This window comes from Onychostoma macrolepis, chromosome 23 (genome assembly GCF_012432095.1).
Source record: "Onychostoma macrolepis isolate SWU-2019 chromosome 23, ASM1243209v1, whole genome shotgun sequence".
Lineage (NCBI taxonomy): Eukaryota > Metazoa > Chordata > Actinopteri > Cypriniformes > Cyprinidae > Onychostoma > Onychostoma macrolepis.
This window is the reverse complement of record NC_081177.1, coordinates 21,532,364-21,549,976: the sequence shown is the minus strand read 5'-3', so window position 1 is coordinate 21,549,976 and position 17,613 is coordinate 21,532,364. Positions and strand designations below refer to the sequence as shown.

At 34.4% G+C, this 17,613-nt stretch overlaps 1 non-coding gene across 1 annotated transcript; it reads left to right on the top strand.

Moving 5' to 3' along the window:
* Positions 1-13,520: 13,520 nt before the first annotated feature.
* On the top strand, positions 13,521-13,651 carry LOC131532730 (small nucleolar RNA SNORA11). Its single transcript, XR_009268961.1, has one exon. It is a non-coding gene; the product is annotated as a small nucleolar RNA SNORA11 (small nucleolar RNA).
* Positions 13,652-17,613: the final 3,962 nt, after the last annotated feature.

The window sequence follows — 17,613 nt, the reverse complement described above, 5'->3', positions numbered from 1 at the left end:
TCTAGTAATGCGTTTATTAAAAGTAAATATTAACATCAAATCTATAGGTTTGTTCTCTAATGATTATAAAACACATTCAGCTGTAGATGCACAAATACACTAATGAAAATACATGTTTATTGCAATTCTTCAACAGGGAGTTTTGTTTTATATATATATATATATATATATATATATATATATATATATATATATATTGTGTATATCTAAACAAACAAACAAATAAAAAAAAATAGTTCTCCAACTCCTATCACCCATCTGAAAAACGAATTGCCCCTTTAAACTTAAAATCTGTTTGTACCACCTTTAGCAGCAAGAACTGCAAACAAACTTTTCTGATAACTACAGCTCAGTCTTCTACAGCACAGTGGTGGAGTGAGATATATATATATATATACATATATATATATATATATACACACACACACACACACACTGCTGTACACATGAATTATCCTGAATTATTGATATGGCCTTTCATTTACATCTGGAAGAGAATTTCATTGCATTTTCATATTTGCTGCACTTGCATCATAGAAGAAAAAGTGTAAGAAGGTTGAATCCATGCTTCACAAGCTCCTGTTTCAACATCTCCACAGGCCTCTTCCTTTGGGACTGGGGATGTTATTGTGGACCACCATGTCAACAATGCAATTTTCTTTTTTGTAAAATTAGTTAAAGGTAATGAAAATAGTTGGAAGTTGCATTTTCAAACTTCAAAGTGCTCCCAACATTTACATTAAGAGAACATACTGATGTATTGTGTTCCCTTCAATTTATTCCTTAAACTCTCTATAAAAAGGTCATAAAAAGGCTTACATTTTCCTTCATCAAATCTGCAGAAATGCTGAAATGCACTAAATTCACTAGTGTTAAACATAAATTCATCTCATATCCAAAAATGTTCTCTTTAGAGAAAAACACCAATTACAGAGAATTAAAACCACTCATAAATCACATCATCATGTAAAACAAACAAATCAGAATATGGCTTTACATATCAATAACCCTAATCACAACCCACATTCTCAAACATTAACCTGTTAACACCTCTGTATGTTTAAAGCTTGTTGTATTTACTTTTACTAAGGTGATAACTCATCATTGTTATATAAACACATAAGACTGGTGCCTTTAAAATCCTTTTTGGTGAGGGACAAATGCTGACACACCTTTTTCAATCCCAAACACAGCCACTTCTATTCACTGACTGGCCTACCTATAAATCACTTTGAATAAATGCAAATTAATTTCTACAACCTTCATGTAATACATCCAGCAAAATCACCAAATAAGCATTTGCATTATAAGGCAAAATTGTCTCGACACATCGAGAGATATTTCCCCCTTCTCCAACACTGAAAATAACACTTTTTCTGCACACCATCTACAGATTTCACAGATAGGTTCGAGAACAAACAAGAGCCACAGATGGCCTATTGTTCCAGGAAAAATCATTTATCTTCCTAAGTGAAGTCTTCATGGTTCAAACACCCAGAAAGTTTCAACAGAAATTTGAAAAAAAATGATTTTGCTTAGCTTTGCATGACCGATTCTGCACTGTGGCAGTTACTGAGGTGATTAGAATATTAACCAAAAGCATAACTTAAAGGGATAGTGATGAAAATTCTGAAAAATGAAAATTCTGTCATTAATTACTCACCCTCATGACATTCCAAACCTGTAAGACCTTTGTTCATCTTCGGAACACAAATTAAGATATTTTTGATGAAATCTGAGGGCTCTCTGACCCTCCATAGACAGCAAGGGTACTACCACGATCATCGCACAGAAACGCAGCAAGGACATCGGTAAAATAGTCCATGTGACATCAGGGGTTCAACCGTAATTTTACGAAGCTACGAGAATACTTTTTTTGCATATACACTCAAACAATATTAATATTAACAGCATCTCAAACAAGGAAGTTACATTTTGTACAGGTACAATTTTATAGTGCATTTGTCTTTTTTGGCTGTTGATCGTTAGAGAAAACAAAATATGAATTATATGGTTATGCAATGATCAAATGATAACAGAATTTGTATTTATTTTTTAACATTTCAACCTTTAAAAGTGATAAATACATAAACATACAATAAATGAAATAAAATCTGATATGCACTGTATAAAACGTAAAGGTGTAAATAAAACAAAGATTATTGCTGTTATTTTACAAGAAAATATTTCTACTTCAAAATTTCCTATTTAATTTAACGTGTTACTTGTTTCTTTGCAATTGTTTGTGAACAATATATATATGTATCCAAATATATATGTATATGTATGTATGTATGTATGTATGTATGTATATATATATATATATATATATATATATATATATATAACCTACCAGTCAAAAGTTTTTGAACAGTAAGATTTTAAATGTTTTTTAAAGAAGTCTCTTCTGCTCACCAAGCCTGCATTTATTTGATCCAAAATACAGTTTTACTATGTAAAACAACTGCTTTCTATTTGAATATATTGTAAAATGTAATTTATTGCTGTGATCAAAGCTGAATTTTCAGCATCATTACTCCAGTCTTGTGTCACATGATCCTTCAGAAATCATTCTAATATGCTAATTTGCTGCTTAAGAAACCGTTTTAATTATTATTAATATTTAAAACAGTTGAGTAAATTTTTTTCAGGATTCTTTGATGAATAGAAAGATCCAAAGATCAGCATTTATCTGAAATAAAAAGCTTTTGTAACATTATACACTATACCATTCAAAAGCGAGTCAGTATAATTATTATTTTATTTATTTATTTTTATTTTTTGGAAAAAAAAATTATAGAAATTAATACTTTTATTTAGCAAGGATGGTTTAAATTGATCAAAAGTGATGATGAAGACATTTATAACGTTACAAAAGATTTCTATTTCAGATAAATGATGTTCTTCTGAACTTTCGATTCATGAAAAAAACCTGAAAAGATTCTACTAAGCTGTTTTCAACATCATAATAATAATAAATGTTTTTTTGAACAGCAAATCAGAATATCAGAATGAAATAGAAAATAGAAAAGAGTTATTTTAAATAGTGAAAATATTTCACAATTTTACTGTTTTGCTGTGGCCTACTTTGGATCAAATAAATGCAGGCTTGCTGAGCAGAAGAGACGTCTTTAAAAAAACATTAAAAATGTTATTGTTCAAAAACTTTTGACTGGTAGTGTAACCTATAGGCAACTTTAATTTTTCTCTTATTTCTAGCTTTTAATTGGCTTAGAAATCAGATACACTGCTGGACAATAACCAATAATAATGATTTGTTTATATACTACAAACACTTTTTTTATCACATAAGGCAGAATAGTTTCTATACTGTAATGAATGCTATGTCAATTAGCACAGCATTGTTCATATACTTTATTTATTACCTGGAGATGACTTGAAAAACACAAATAAACCATATATTGTCTCAATCGTTCTGTATGTTTAATATATTCATGTTTCCAAACGTTTCTGTTTTTCTGTAAAAATAACTGTTTTCATAGGCTACAGTGATAGCTGGACATATTTGTCCATATTAGGAATTTCCTGGTAGGACTTTCTGCGCGAGAGCATCCTCCGGCTTCGAGTATGAATGAAATATACACTGCATGGAGTGTTTAGCGCTCTGTGATGTTCATCTCGCCTTATTCTGGGTCCGAATAAAACATCAGGTCATGCACAGACTATCCTGTCCCTTTGAATTTAAATCTATATTTATTATCACCGGCTCTTGAAAACCTCTATGCGAACACACTTGCCCGAAAAAGTGCGGGATTTATGCGATATTAAAAGTGTGTGTGTGGGGGGGGGGGGACACGTGTTCCCCTGCGTGTTCTATGCCCCTGTGTGTTTGTATATATATATATATCAGTGGCGTTCCGTCCATATAAACTGCGAATGCGCCGCATACCCAGGCCGTCTGAGAGAACGAGTTCACAGGCTAATGAATATAAACATGATTATAAGTTGATCTCTTGTCATTTGAGATGTGAATTAAAGCTTAATAAAGTGTTGGGATTGGGAATAAGTATGTAAAATTATTTATTTGAAAAAAAATTTCTGTAAATTTTCTGTAAATCTATGTCAGTGAGACAGTGACGGAAGCTTCCGTGTAAGCGGATTCTCCGCAGCTTTGGCGCCAGATTACATTGTTTTTGATGCAAAACTAACCCTACGAAATCATATGAAAAAATAAAATAAAAATAAAAATCATAACTGTATATTTTCATGCTTTCTCAAGCAAAGCAAATTTTGAAAGTCCACTAAAAACATATCTGGTCATAGACAATGTTGATGGCGTTATTGTCAACATACCTAAGTAGTAAATAAATTAAAAAAAAGTTTATAAAAATGTATACAAAATTTGAAATAATAACAAACATCAGGAAAAAATAGGAAACAATACCTTTGTTTTCCGTATACTTGTGTCGCTTACAGTTAAAGTCCTTCTGTGATTTTATTGTTGTTTGCAACGTTACTTGGCAATATTTTAAATATATTATTATTATTATTTTATTATTATTATTATTTTTTTTGTATTTTGCATGGTCTATTATTGTCATCCGGGTGGGAGTTTTAACTCCTATTCACTGGGAATAAAAAATAAATTCATTCAGTTGATGCAGAGACTTAGTCCGAGGAAATCCCCCCCCCCCATCTCCCCATGCTCTGAATATTACGTGTTGTAACGTAACTATGTGTAAACGTTATTTGGCGGTTTTTACTTGGAAAATCAGCTGTTTTTTTAGCATTCCAATAACTGTGGATGAACCTGAAACGATAGAAGGATTGGAGATGAATTTCATTAAATAGCCTAAGGTAGGAATGTGCATACCTTTAAATCAACACCTGCCACGGTGTTTTCCTCTTTGAGTGTGTCCTAAAGGGGTGGGGGGTTAATCTTAGCACTCAGCATACCCTGTTAAAAAAGTCACCGTCACACTGATATATATATATATATATATATATATATATATGAACTGAGAAGTTAAACATTTGTACATTTGTTCATAGGTGTTTTAGATGCTGCCGATAATAATGTACATATCAGTATCTAGGCTACACAAATGCATGCAAATGTGCATGTACTGTAACCACTTTTTACACGGTTTTACCAATGAGATCATGTTGCTTTCTCACTTGCACCCTCATATACTGAGAAGTTAAGCTGTGAAATTGCTGCTAGGTTAGCAAGCATCAGTGCTCATGTCACTGCATTGCAGAAGCCTGTGGGAAAACTACAGCATTTATATAACAACCCAGCTGTTGCACAGGTTCATTCATGCACACCATGCTCATAACCAGAAGATGAAAATATTTCACTCCCAACTTTTTTTTTCTTTTTTTTTTTTGTATTGAAAATAGAGACTTTTACAAAGTGATATGATTAATGTGAGATGCACAAAAAATATACAAGATGTTAGCTTCATTTCTGTAGTGTTTTGCTGCAGTGTATGTGGTATTTTGATGAGTTTGTACATGCCTTTTGGAGATCTGGCTGTCACTTGTAAAAAACACAGAAAAATTGCTTGTCAAGACCATTGAGAGTTACAGGTTTGAATGCTTTCTGAATCCCGAAACCAGCACAAAACAGATACGGGCCACCACGCCTCAGGATCAATATGACCCAAGGGTTTCCAGGGTCTCAGATGTCCATTCTCAGTCTTACCCAAAGGAACTAATAATGATGAATTAGAATTAGATGCCACAGATTATCCTGACCACACCTATTGAGAAGCAATGCTGCTTCAAAACAAGTTTCAAGCCTATCCACTCCAATTTATGGTAACTCACACATTCTCTGAATTGGTCCAATGTAACTGGCTATTTAATTTGTACAGCACTTTCCACAATACATATTGTTCAATGAGTGACTAGTGCCAGTGAACAACTCAAAAAACGCTCTTTAATAAAAGTGGTTTTGTAGTGATGCCATAGAAAAACCATTTTGGGTTTCCCAAAGAACCAATTAGAGTTAAAGTTTTTTCCCACTATTTTGCAAGCGAAAGATTACACGGATGTAAAACATTCTTCATGGAACCAAAGATGCCAATAAAGTACCTTTATTTTTAAGAGTCTTTTGTAGCATTAACTACATAAACAACAGCTCTTTCTGTGAATTAAATATTCTAGTAGATTCTCTTACACTTACAATAAAAAGGCAACATGTTCACACAGCGCACTGACAGCAAATGCTCTCAAACGCCCAAGTGGTAGAGGTGTGTCCAACATGTCATCCGAATCAAGTCATTGTAGTACTATGAGTGCTAAAAGTGCTGCAGGGTAGAAAGCGGTTCACAGTCAAATGTGCGAAAGACAGCAGTTACTGTGAAACTCAAACTAAACAGTAATACTTTAAAATAAATTTGTATACGTATGTCAGCATTAATTAAAACAATAGCTCACATGCACTAACAATGAATAATTTACAATGGAAGCCCATTTCTGCCACAAAATAAAAAAAATAAAGTAAAATAAATGTAATTGTGACTTTTTTTCTCATGAGATATAAAATCAGAATTCCAAAATATACACTCAGAATTCTGACTTTTTTCTTGCAATTGTATTCTGAGTTTATATCTAGCAATTCAGAGTTTGTTAAATGTTAATTTCTACATAAACAAATTTGTTTTAATGCTAAAAATTGTATATGAAGAGTTCAGATGCAAAAACCTCTATGTGCCATTTAAAATTTTCTTCTAAAATAAGCATTTTTTTTTATCAGGCTCCTGTGTGTAGGTTCAGTAATTTCACTTTAATGGCAATGAATAGGTATATTTTCATTGCCATTAAAGTGAAATAACTGAACATAAACATAGGAGCCTGAGAAAAATGCTAATTTTAAAAGAAATTTTAAGACGACACTTAAGAGGCTTTTGCATCTGCAGCCTTCATATACTGAAAAACATTTCGATTTTTTTACAGTGAAGTTACTATTAGTGTCACTTCATGCATTAACAGTGAACTGAAAAAAAAAACAATTCATCTGTCCATCCATCTGTCAATTTTCCAAGCGGCTTGTCCTGCAAAGGACAAAGGGTTGTGGGGGTGCTGGATTCTATCTCAGCAATTAACAAGATTAATTAATTAATAAATATTAATTTAGGAGATAAATACTGTAAAAATTACTGCTCTGTTTGTTCATGATACCTAAAACATAAAACTAGCCAACTCATTAACTTAATAAATAATATATTATCTAACTAGACTAAACGTTGATGTTTAATTTTAACAGCAATTTTATGCATGTACTTACACTTTGTCAAGTCAAGTCACCTTTATTAATATAGCACTTTTAACAATACAGATTGTGCCAAAGCAACTTTCCAATATCAAAATAGGAAAATAGTGTGTCAATAATGTAAAATTACAAGATTAAACACTCAATTTTCAGTTAAAGGCATTTCATTATTGAATTCAGTCGGGGGGCCAGTACTCCTCTGACCAGACGAACCAGCAGTTCAATTCCAACTGCAGCAAAGTCAGATTGTGTTAAGGACTCATCTGGTTCCCGAGGTCTTGTCCCGATGGCCGTCTAGGTGACAAGGTCTTAAGCCGGGCTCACACTGTGCGATTTTTTAAAAGTCCTTTAGGATTATACTTGTCAGACTGTACGAACATGATGATCATGTCACACTATGGGATCTCAGTTGTCATTAACGTCAGACTGTACGACAGTCAAGACGAGTTAAATACGGGTGCGTGCAAGAAAACTTGTCCGGAGTTTTACATTATCAACCCATACACGTCCAGTGACTGCGAACTGCATTGCACACGGGACCGAAATGTTGGCTGTCATGAAAAGTATACGAACGGCGGCAATACCGGCGTGTTTAAGAAGAATAGTGTATGTATTCATACACACCCACATGAAAACAGCGGCGCAACCAGTGTTTATATAGAAAAGAAACATATCAGATGAATTCCTTGAGCGGAGGACGGGAGCGCCGGAATTTATGGCTGAGAGAATAATTCTCTAGCATTAATTCTGCTCATAGCTTGCCTTGAAAAACGGAGACAGTTTGATATTTGTCGTAGGGGTAGTCACACTGCAGGACTGTGCGCCAAATCTTCTGACACTGCCAGAATTTCGTCGGAGGTGAAATTTGATCGCAACAGCCATTAATCGGCTGTCAGTGAACATGTCAAACCAGCGATCAAACACTACGGATTTTAGCCTAGGATTATAGGAATCTTTTAGGATTTTCAAAATTTGTCCCAGACGACCAAATCGTGGCCAAAATCGCACAGTGTGAGCTGGGCTTTAACTGGGGATCTGTCTCTGGGGCTCATCTAGGTGTCCTGATCTCCGCTGACGTTCAGGGCTGTAGAGGTCATCTCTAGGTGCTGATCCACCATTTGATCTGGATATGGACTGGATCCGGGTGACTGCAGTAACCATCTTATCTGGATACGGACTGGATCGGATGGCTACGTTGATCTTGGAATGAGAAAGAAACAGACTAATATTAGCGTAGATGCCATTCTTCATACAATGTAACAAGTACATTGGGTGTTTTGGGAAGTGTTCCCGGTTCTGGTTGACCTAATTAATGCAGCCCAACAATCCTTTAACGGATTTGAATATTAGAAGCGTGTTATGTGTACGCCAGGTTAAAGAGATGGGTCTTTAATCTAGATTTAAACTGACAGAGTGTGTCTGCCTCCCGAACAGTGTTAGGTAGATTGTTCCAGAGTTTTGGCACTAAATAGGAAAAGGATCTGCCGCCCGCAGTTGATTTTGATATTATAGGTATTATCAAATGGCCAGAGTTTTGAGAATGTAGTGGACGTGGAGGACTATAATGCGATAAGAGCTCGCTCAAATACTGAGGAGCTAAACCATTCAGGGCTTTATAAGTAATTAACAAGATTTTAAAATCTATGCGATGTTTAATAGGGAGCCAGTGCAGTGTTGACAGAACCGGGCTAATGTGGTCATACTTCCTGGTTCTAGTATGAACTCTAACTGCTGCATTTTGGACCATCTGGAGTTTGTTTATTAAGCGTGCAGAACAACCACCCAATAAAGCATTACAATAATCTAACCTTGAGGTCATAAATGCATGAATGAACATTTCTGCATTTGACTTTGAGTGCACAGGTCTCAATTTAGATATATTTTTAAGATGAAAAAAATGCAGTTTTATAAATGCTAGAAACGTGGCTGTCAAAGGAAAGATTGCTATCAAATAGCACACTTAGGTTCCTAACTGATGACGAAGAATTTACAGAGCAGCCATTAAGTGTTAGACAGTGTTCTAAGTTATTACATGTGTGAGTTTTAGGTCCGATAATTAACACCTCTGTTTTTTCAGAATTTAGCAGTAAGAAATTACTCATCATCCAGTTTTTTATATTGACTATTTTATATTTTATATTCCGTTAGTTTCTCAATTTGGTGTGTTTCGCCGGGCCGTGAAGAAATATAGAGCTGAGTATCATCAGCATAACAGTGAATGCTACCACCGTGTTTCCTGATGATATTTCCTAAGGGTAACATGTAAAGCATGAAAAGTAATGGCCCTAGTACTGAGCCTTGAGGTACTCCATACTGCACTTGTGATCGATATGATACCTCTCCATTCACTGCTACAAATTGGCGGTCAGATAAGCACGATTTGAACCATGCTAATGCACTTCCACTAATGCCAACAAAGTTTTCTAGTGTATTCAAAAGAATGTTGTGGTCGATAGTGTCGAACGCAACACTAAGATCCAGTAGTACTAATAGAGAGATACAACCATGATCAGATGATAAGAGCAGGTCATTTGTAACTCTAATGAGAGCAGTCTCAGTGCTATGAAACGGTCTAAATCCTGACTTGAAATCCTCACAGATACCATTTTTCTCTAAGAAGGAATGCAATAGTGAGGATACTACCTTTTCTAGTATCTTTGACAGAAAAGGGAGATTTGAGATCGGTCTGTAATTAACTAGATCTCTGGGGTCAAGTTATGGTTTTTTAATGAGAGGCTTAATAACAGCCAATTTGAAGGTTTTGGGGACATATTCTAATAACAATGACGAATTAATAATAGCCAAAAGAGGATCTATGACTTATGGAAGCACCTCTTTTAGTAGTTTAGATGGAATAGGGTCTAACATACATGTTGTTGGTTTAGATGATTTAACAAGTTTATTCCTCTCCTATAGTAGAGAATGAGTGGAATTGTTCCTCAGGGGATCTATAGTTCACTATCTGATGCGATACTGTAGCTGACGGCTGCATGGTTACAATTTTATCTCTGATAGTATCGATCTTGGAAGTAAAATAGTTCATAAAATCATTATTGCTGTGCTGTTGGGAAATGTCAACACCTGCTGATGCTTTATTTTTTGTTAATTTACCCATTGTATTGAATAAATACCTGGGGTTATGTTTGTTTTCTTCTAAAAGAGACGAAAAGTAATCAGATCTAGCAGTTTTTAATGCTTTTCTGTAGGATAGGGTACTTTCCCGCCAAACATTACGAAATACATCTAGTTTTGTTTTCCTCCAGCTGCGCTCCATTTTCCGGGCTGCTCTCTTTAGGGCGCGAGTGTGCTCATTATACCACGGTGTTGGACTCTTTTCCTTAATCTTCCTTAAGCGTGCCAGAAAAGAGAGAGTCCATAGTTTCTGTTACATCATCAAGTTTTTCTGTGCTGTTGGATATGCTGAGGAATTGAGATAAATCAGGAAGATTATTTACAAAGTAGTCTTTTGTGGTAGAAGTGATGGTTCTACCATACTTGTAACAAGGAGTAGAATTTACAGTTTTAGCTATATGGAGTTTACACAAGACTAGATCTGAGATATCATCACTTTGCTGCAGAATTTCAATACCATTAACATCAATTCCATGTGACAATATCAAATCTAGAGTCTGATTTCGACAATGAGTAGGTCCTGAGACATGTTGTCTAACCCCAATAGAGTTCAGAATGTCTATGATTGCTGATCCTAATGCATCGTTTTCATTATCAATGTGGATACTAAAATCACCAACAATTAGGACTTTATCTGCAGCCAGCACTAACTCTGATAGAAAATCAGCAAATTCTTTAATAAAGTCTGTATGGTGTCCTGGTGGCCTGTATACAGTAGCCAGTACAAACATCACAGGGGATTTATCATTAACACTTGTTTCTCTAGATAACGTTATATGAAGCACCATTACTTCAAAGGAGTTATACTTAAAGCCTGCCCTCTGAGAAATACTGAGAATATTGCTATAAATTATAGCATCACCTCCCCCTTTGCCTTTTGGACGCAGTTAATTTTTATAACAGTAATCTTGGGGGGTAGACTCGTTTAAAATAATGTATTCATCTGGTTTCAGCCAGGTTTCTGTCAAACAGAGCACATCTAGGTAATGATCAGTGATCATATCATTTACAAAAAGAGCTTTCGTAGAAAGAGGCCTGATATTCAGTAAGCCAAGCTTTATCATTGGTTTCTCTGTATTATATACATTTTTTATTTGTTGAACATCAATTAAATTGTTACTCTTAAATAGGTTTGGACGTTTTTTGCATTTTCTAGTTTGGGGAACAGGTACAGTCTCTATAGTGTGATATCTATGTGAAAGAGTCTCTATGTGCTGAAAATTATGACTTCTGTGACGGGAAGTGGCTAGCAGACGGTCAGTTTAGCATGAACTCTAAGACTATGTGCCATATTTCTAGAGAGAAGAGCGGCACCACCCCAGGAGGGATGAAGACCATCTCTTTTCAACAGGTGAGATCTGCCCCAAAAACTTGTCCAATTGTCTATAAAACCTATGTAATTCTGCGGGCACCACGTAGACATCTAGCCATTGAGTGACGACAGTCTGCTATGAATCTCATCGCCACGGTAAGCAGGGAGGGGACCAGAGCATATTACAGTGTCTGACATCGTATTTGCAAGTTCACACACCTCTTTAACATTATTTTTAGTGATCTCCGGCTCTTTGTGAATTATGTGGTGATGTCAGTGACACTTCATACACCAATAGCTAGAAGCAACAACAGATTTACAGTCAAAATAGATCATAAAGCAAACAATTCATTTATGACTCGATGAAGGCAAGTCTGAACTGTGAGCTAATTGACACTCTCGCTGTGGATGTTTTGTGACTCGTACGGTGCTCGGGCCAAATGTATGATTCAGAAAAGTGAAAAGAGGCCTCCCTTGTTAGTTTTGCATTTTTCACTACAAGCTGGCTCATGCCAGTTCGATCTGGTCTCAAGAGGTAAAAGGCATTGTTGGGACCTTGCCCCTAAAAAAAAGTGTTTATGGTAATTATCAAAGGCAAGTTATGATCCGTGTCAAGATAACATGAGTTATATTTGATGCCATGCCACATGTGTTGCAGTGGTCCTTTTTTTTTTTTTTTAGTTGAATATACAGTAATGAAGACCAGCCATAGTATGCAGAAAAATATACAAATAATAAACATACACATGAATTAATAAAAATAATTCTTATAACCAGTGTTATTTATAGTACTGTATGTTATAGTTTTTATTAAAATTTGAATTTTTATATTATAAATTAGGTTTATTTTATTTTATTTCAGTTTTAGTTTTTATTCTTACCTTAAAAAGTTTATTTAACTTCAGTGCTTCAACTTAAACTTATTTCAGTTAGTTGTCAAAGCAACATTTCTAATTTAAGTTTTACTTTAAGTTTTTCCATCTAATACTCATATTATTAAAGGGATAGTTCACCCAAAAATGAAAATTTGATGTTTATCTGCTTACCCCCAGAGCATCCAAGATGTTTGTTTCTTCAGTAGAACACAAACAAGATTTTTAACTTAAACCATTAAGTTCAATTCCATTGCGGTGGATCAGAGGTAAAAAATGATATAACTGCTGTTCAGTTTCTCGCACAGACCGATTGTTTCGTGTCTTAAGACCTCAATGTATCATCACGAGCCACAGGGTTTAATTTGGTTTTGTTTGTGTATGTTTTTGTTTTTTGACTGTCAAAGCCATGGGTACCATTGACTGACATTATAGGACTGACAGACTGCAACAGTTTGAGTTAAAAATCTTTGTTTGTGTTCTACTGAAGAAACAAAATCACCTACGCCTTGGATTCCCTGGGGCTAAGCAGATTTATATTATTATTTAATCTTATATTTATATATTAATACTATATTATATGTTTAATCGTTTCAGCTTAATTTAATTTAACTGAAATTTTTTGAATAGTTTTTGTTTTAGTTAATGATAACACTAAATAAATGTTTATAAACAAAACCACATTAAAATAAAAGTAGAATAACACGGCACCATTTATAAAAAGAATTTTGTTTTCAGTTTCAGGCCACATTTTCAAAGGACACAAAACAATCCATTTTATCCACTGAGAAACCCTTGTTTCTTGTTCCTTTCTCCATGTACAGACAATACGTTTTGGCTCCAACTCTCACTGATAACTTTAAACTTTAAAGTCTGGTTCCCATTTGTAATATGACAAGTTAGCTCAGGCTGTAAGAACACAGATTGTTGTATTCAGAGGTTGTGGGTTTGAATCCCACCTGAGTTGGTGTGTTCAGAGCTGCTGTTCTAAAGACCATGAACAGGAGTTTATATCACACCATAGACAATGTAGGAGTCCAGATGAGTGAAGGGAGAGAAGGATTTGTGTCCTTCATCAAACAACTCCTGACAGGTTTCTATGTTATGCTTATGAGTAGAGATACACCAATTGCAATTTTCTTGGCCGATTCCAATTTCCGATTTTTTGGAAGTGTGACCTGCCGATAACGATTTTTGCCGATTCCGATTTTCTCTCTAAGAACTATAACTAACAGCATATACAAACAAAAATCTATGCAAATTTCAATGCAAAAAATATTTACATAAAGAAATTATTAAACATTACACCAATCTGGACTAAGTTACAGATTTTCTCTCACTTAAGCAACTTAACAAAATAAAGTGCTCTGTGACTGGAAAGAGGAAGAAATAGTTAACTTAAAATGAGTTGCTGTATGTAACAAAACAGATGTCATTACTTTGTTTCAATTAATTCGGTTAGCATAATAAGAAACTGTAGAGTTGTTACCATTCAAATGAAATTAGTATTAACAAACTCTTATCTTTCCACTGCTGAGGAAACAGAAGCTGCATCTGAAGTGTTATTAGATGCATTTACACAGACAGTTTGATGTAGCTGAGGTGCCATAAATGCATTTACACTGCAATTTCAAATTCATAAATAATTTTATAAGATTAATGTTTTACATATTTTTTTTAAACATACAAATAAATGTTGAAAAAATGCAATGATACTTTTAAATATGACTAAACCACCAGTAGGTGGCGGCAAGTGTCCGTTTTAATGAGTGAGTCATTTATTCATTCATTCAACCGATTCATTCAAATGGCAAGGCAAGTGACTGTCCTTATGAATGGGCCACTGAATCATTGACTCACTGGATTCGTTCAAAAACGTGGATTCATTCAGTAACGAAACACTGCTGTATTGCTCAAAACTGAGCAAAAACAGTCAATATTTTGTCTAAAATCTAAGTCGCTTAATTTTAACTTCTTGTTTATTGAAATACTATTGTATAAAATCAGTGTCATTGCAATCGTGTTGATATTGATATTAGGGGAAACATCATGGCCGTATAATGTCGCTTATCTAAATCATATTTTGTAAAAAAAAAAAAAATTCTACTGCAGTATATAAATTTCTGCGAGTTACTTTGTGTGTGTGCTGTCTCTTTGTTCCTTTGCATTGGTCAATACTGTTAAATTGTAAAAATGATTTGTATAATAGTAGCAGATCTGTCAGTACACTAAGCCAAGCATGCATTGCACACCCAAAAAATAATCTTTCTGAAGCCAAAGGTTATGCTAAATGCATAGTATTAAGCAAGATCTGTCCAAATATGCAGGTAGTAATTGAGAGCAACTTGAAACTGGAGTTCACAAATGGAACTAAACTATATATAAAACACCAAAGTGAAATTTACACTTCAAAACAGAATGTGTTGTATTTCTATTTAAACACAGATATCTTAAATGCCTTACAGGCATGTGAAAGGGTATGTTTAAGTTGAATTGGAGCTTCCTGCATGTGCAGCTGTAGACTTTTGAAATGCAAAAGTCATGAATATCACTTAACAGCACAGAGAAATCCAGTGAAACCCAAGCAGTTCTAGACTTTGACAAGTCACTTACTTCATATACACCAATTCCCATGTGCACTCACATTTATTGTAGACGCCCATCACCACACCTGGCTGGTCCAGGTTAAGTCGGGTTTATGAAAGAAAAGGGGCCTCAATCACACCTTTTCTCAGAGATTGTTGGCCCAGCCCTTTGACTCAGCCTGGAGACTCTATGATAGAACAGGACGTTTCAGTTATCATCCGAATAATTAAAGGCACTCCTATGGGAAAACTCTTTCCAAACGAGTTCTACGTAAGGGGCTCCTTCAGTCCAAAGATAAGCAGCACACATAGCCACACCTACCCATTTAAACATATGCTAACGCAGAGGCACGCTTAGTTTGGTTATGTTATAGGAAAACATAAAAAATATTGCACATTAAACAAATGTCAAAAAAAAAGGACTTATAATGAACCTTGTACTGTGCAAGGATTTTTGGAGACATCTGAAGCATTCCTCAGCCTGTTCTGACAAGTATCGTTGAATGTTTCTGCAGAGTTTCAGTATTAAAAGCTTGAAGGCAAAGCCGTTTCAAATAGTAATTCTCAACATTAAAATACTCATGTATCCCAACTTAATTTGCACACACAACTACAAGTACTGTATACTTAAGTCATTCATAGACTGACTTTTATCCAAACTTTAAGATTGATTTATATAAAGGAACAAGAAAAGTTCAATTGACTATTTTCAATCCCTTTGTGCCTTTAGTTGCACAAAATATCAGTATCATACAGTAGACAAGATATTTTTTAACACTAAAAACACACTAATAATTTAATGTAATCTTTAGCCAAACTAAAATTGAATATTAATTTTTCATTCTATACATTATGATGCTGGGATTACCGGCAGCATTTAAAATGATTTATTTAATTTCATTTTTCATGTTACTTTATTATCAGTCACATTATACACTCAGAAATAAAGGTACAAAAGCTGTCACTGGGGCGGTACCTTTTCAAAAGGTACATGTTTGTACCTAAAGGGTCCATTTTGGTACCTTAAAGGTACATATTAGTACTTAAAGTGTACATATTTGAACCTAATAGGTACAAAAGTGTACCTTTTGAAAAGGTACCACCCCAGTGACAGCTTTTGTACCTTTATTTCTGAGAGTGTAGATCAACAACTGTGACATAAAAAAAAAGAAATGTTAAAAATCGATCCATTCCTATTTTAACCTGTCTTAAAACCAATATAAATATGTATTTTATTAATCAATATGATTATTTTTGCATTTTAGGTGCAGAAATAACAGTTTAACAGTGTCTCTACCCAATGATAACATGAAGTCGACAATAGTAAAGTTACATTAATGCATTGACATGCTTTTAATTCATAACTCATCCTTTGATAGAAGGTTTAATCTTTTTTTCAAAATTGTTTAATTGTATTTGCACAAAGTTTTGTACTCTGGCATGTTTTGACAGAAAATAAAAAATGTTCTTGCTGCTCTTTTCATGTACAGTATACACTTCTCAAAGCACTGAAACTTGAATAAGCACATACTTAAGGAGCTCTTCTTCTTCCTTTCATTCTTATCTTTCATTCATTCATTCTTTTAAAATGCATGTGAATAATCAAAGGCACACCTATTATGATTATTTAGCAAAGATTAATGTAGCAAACGCTAATCTACACAAAAACAACTGATGGGTGCACAGTTCATTCTTCTTATGTACAAGTTTGATATTAGTGCACATAGATTTGTACTCAAGTGTACATAGTGTATGTTGATGCATTTTTTAAACAAAGGACATTTTCCTCTCTTCAATTATTCCAATTATTTAATACAAACTGGGAAATGCAGAAGTTGAATGCACAAACTCCACTCCACCCAGTAGTAAATGTTATTTTATTTCATGGAGACAGTTATTAGTTCACAAGGCCATGTTCTTGTGAATGGTTGTAACCATATTTGGAAATTAATCTCAAAGGCTTGGGTGTGGAGAAGAAAAATGGGTGTGGTCTGAAAAGGTGGGACCCATCTTACTCATTAATGATTGGTGGGCTTTCATGAAAAAGAAAATATCCCTTGTTTCAGCATGACAAATATGACTATGTCTGAGCAAGCACGCAACTCTCAGATTTCAGCTTTAGAGCTGCTCTGCCTTTTAATGCCATTATAAACCATAAAAGACTCTGAAAATATAGGAGATATTATAATAGATTAAAACTGGGAAAAATGTCGCTTCCATTTTTCATTGTAGCCCAATTTCACTGATTCTTTTGTAAAATGCACACAATACGAAATGCTTCTTCAGTATATACTGGAAATATGATGTAGAGAGTGTAATCCTGTTTAAGATTTTTCTAGTTTGTTGCCATAAATTTGACCATTTTACCATTGCCAACAAAAATTCTGTGAGAACAGAGATAAATTTAGAACAGAACAGTCAAAAACTCAACACATGGAAGCTGTGTAATATATTACAGACAAATGATCATTT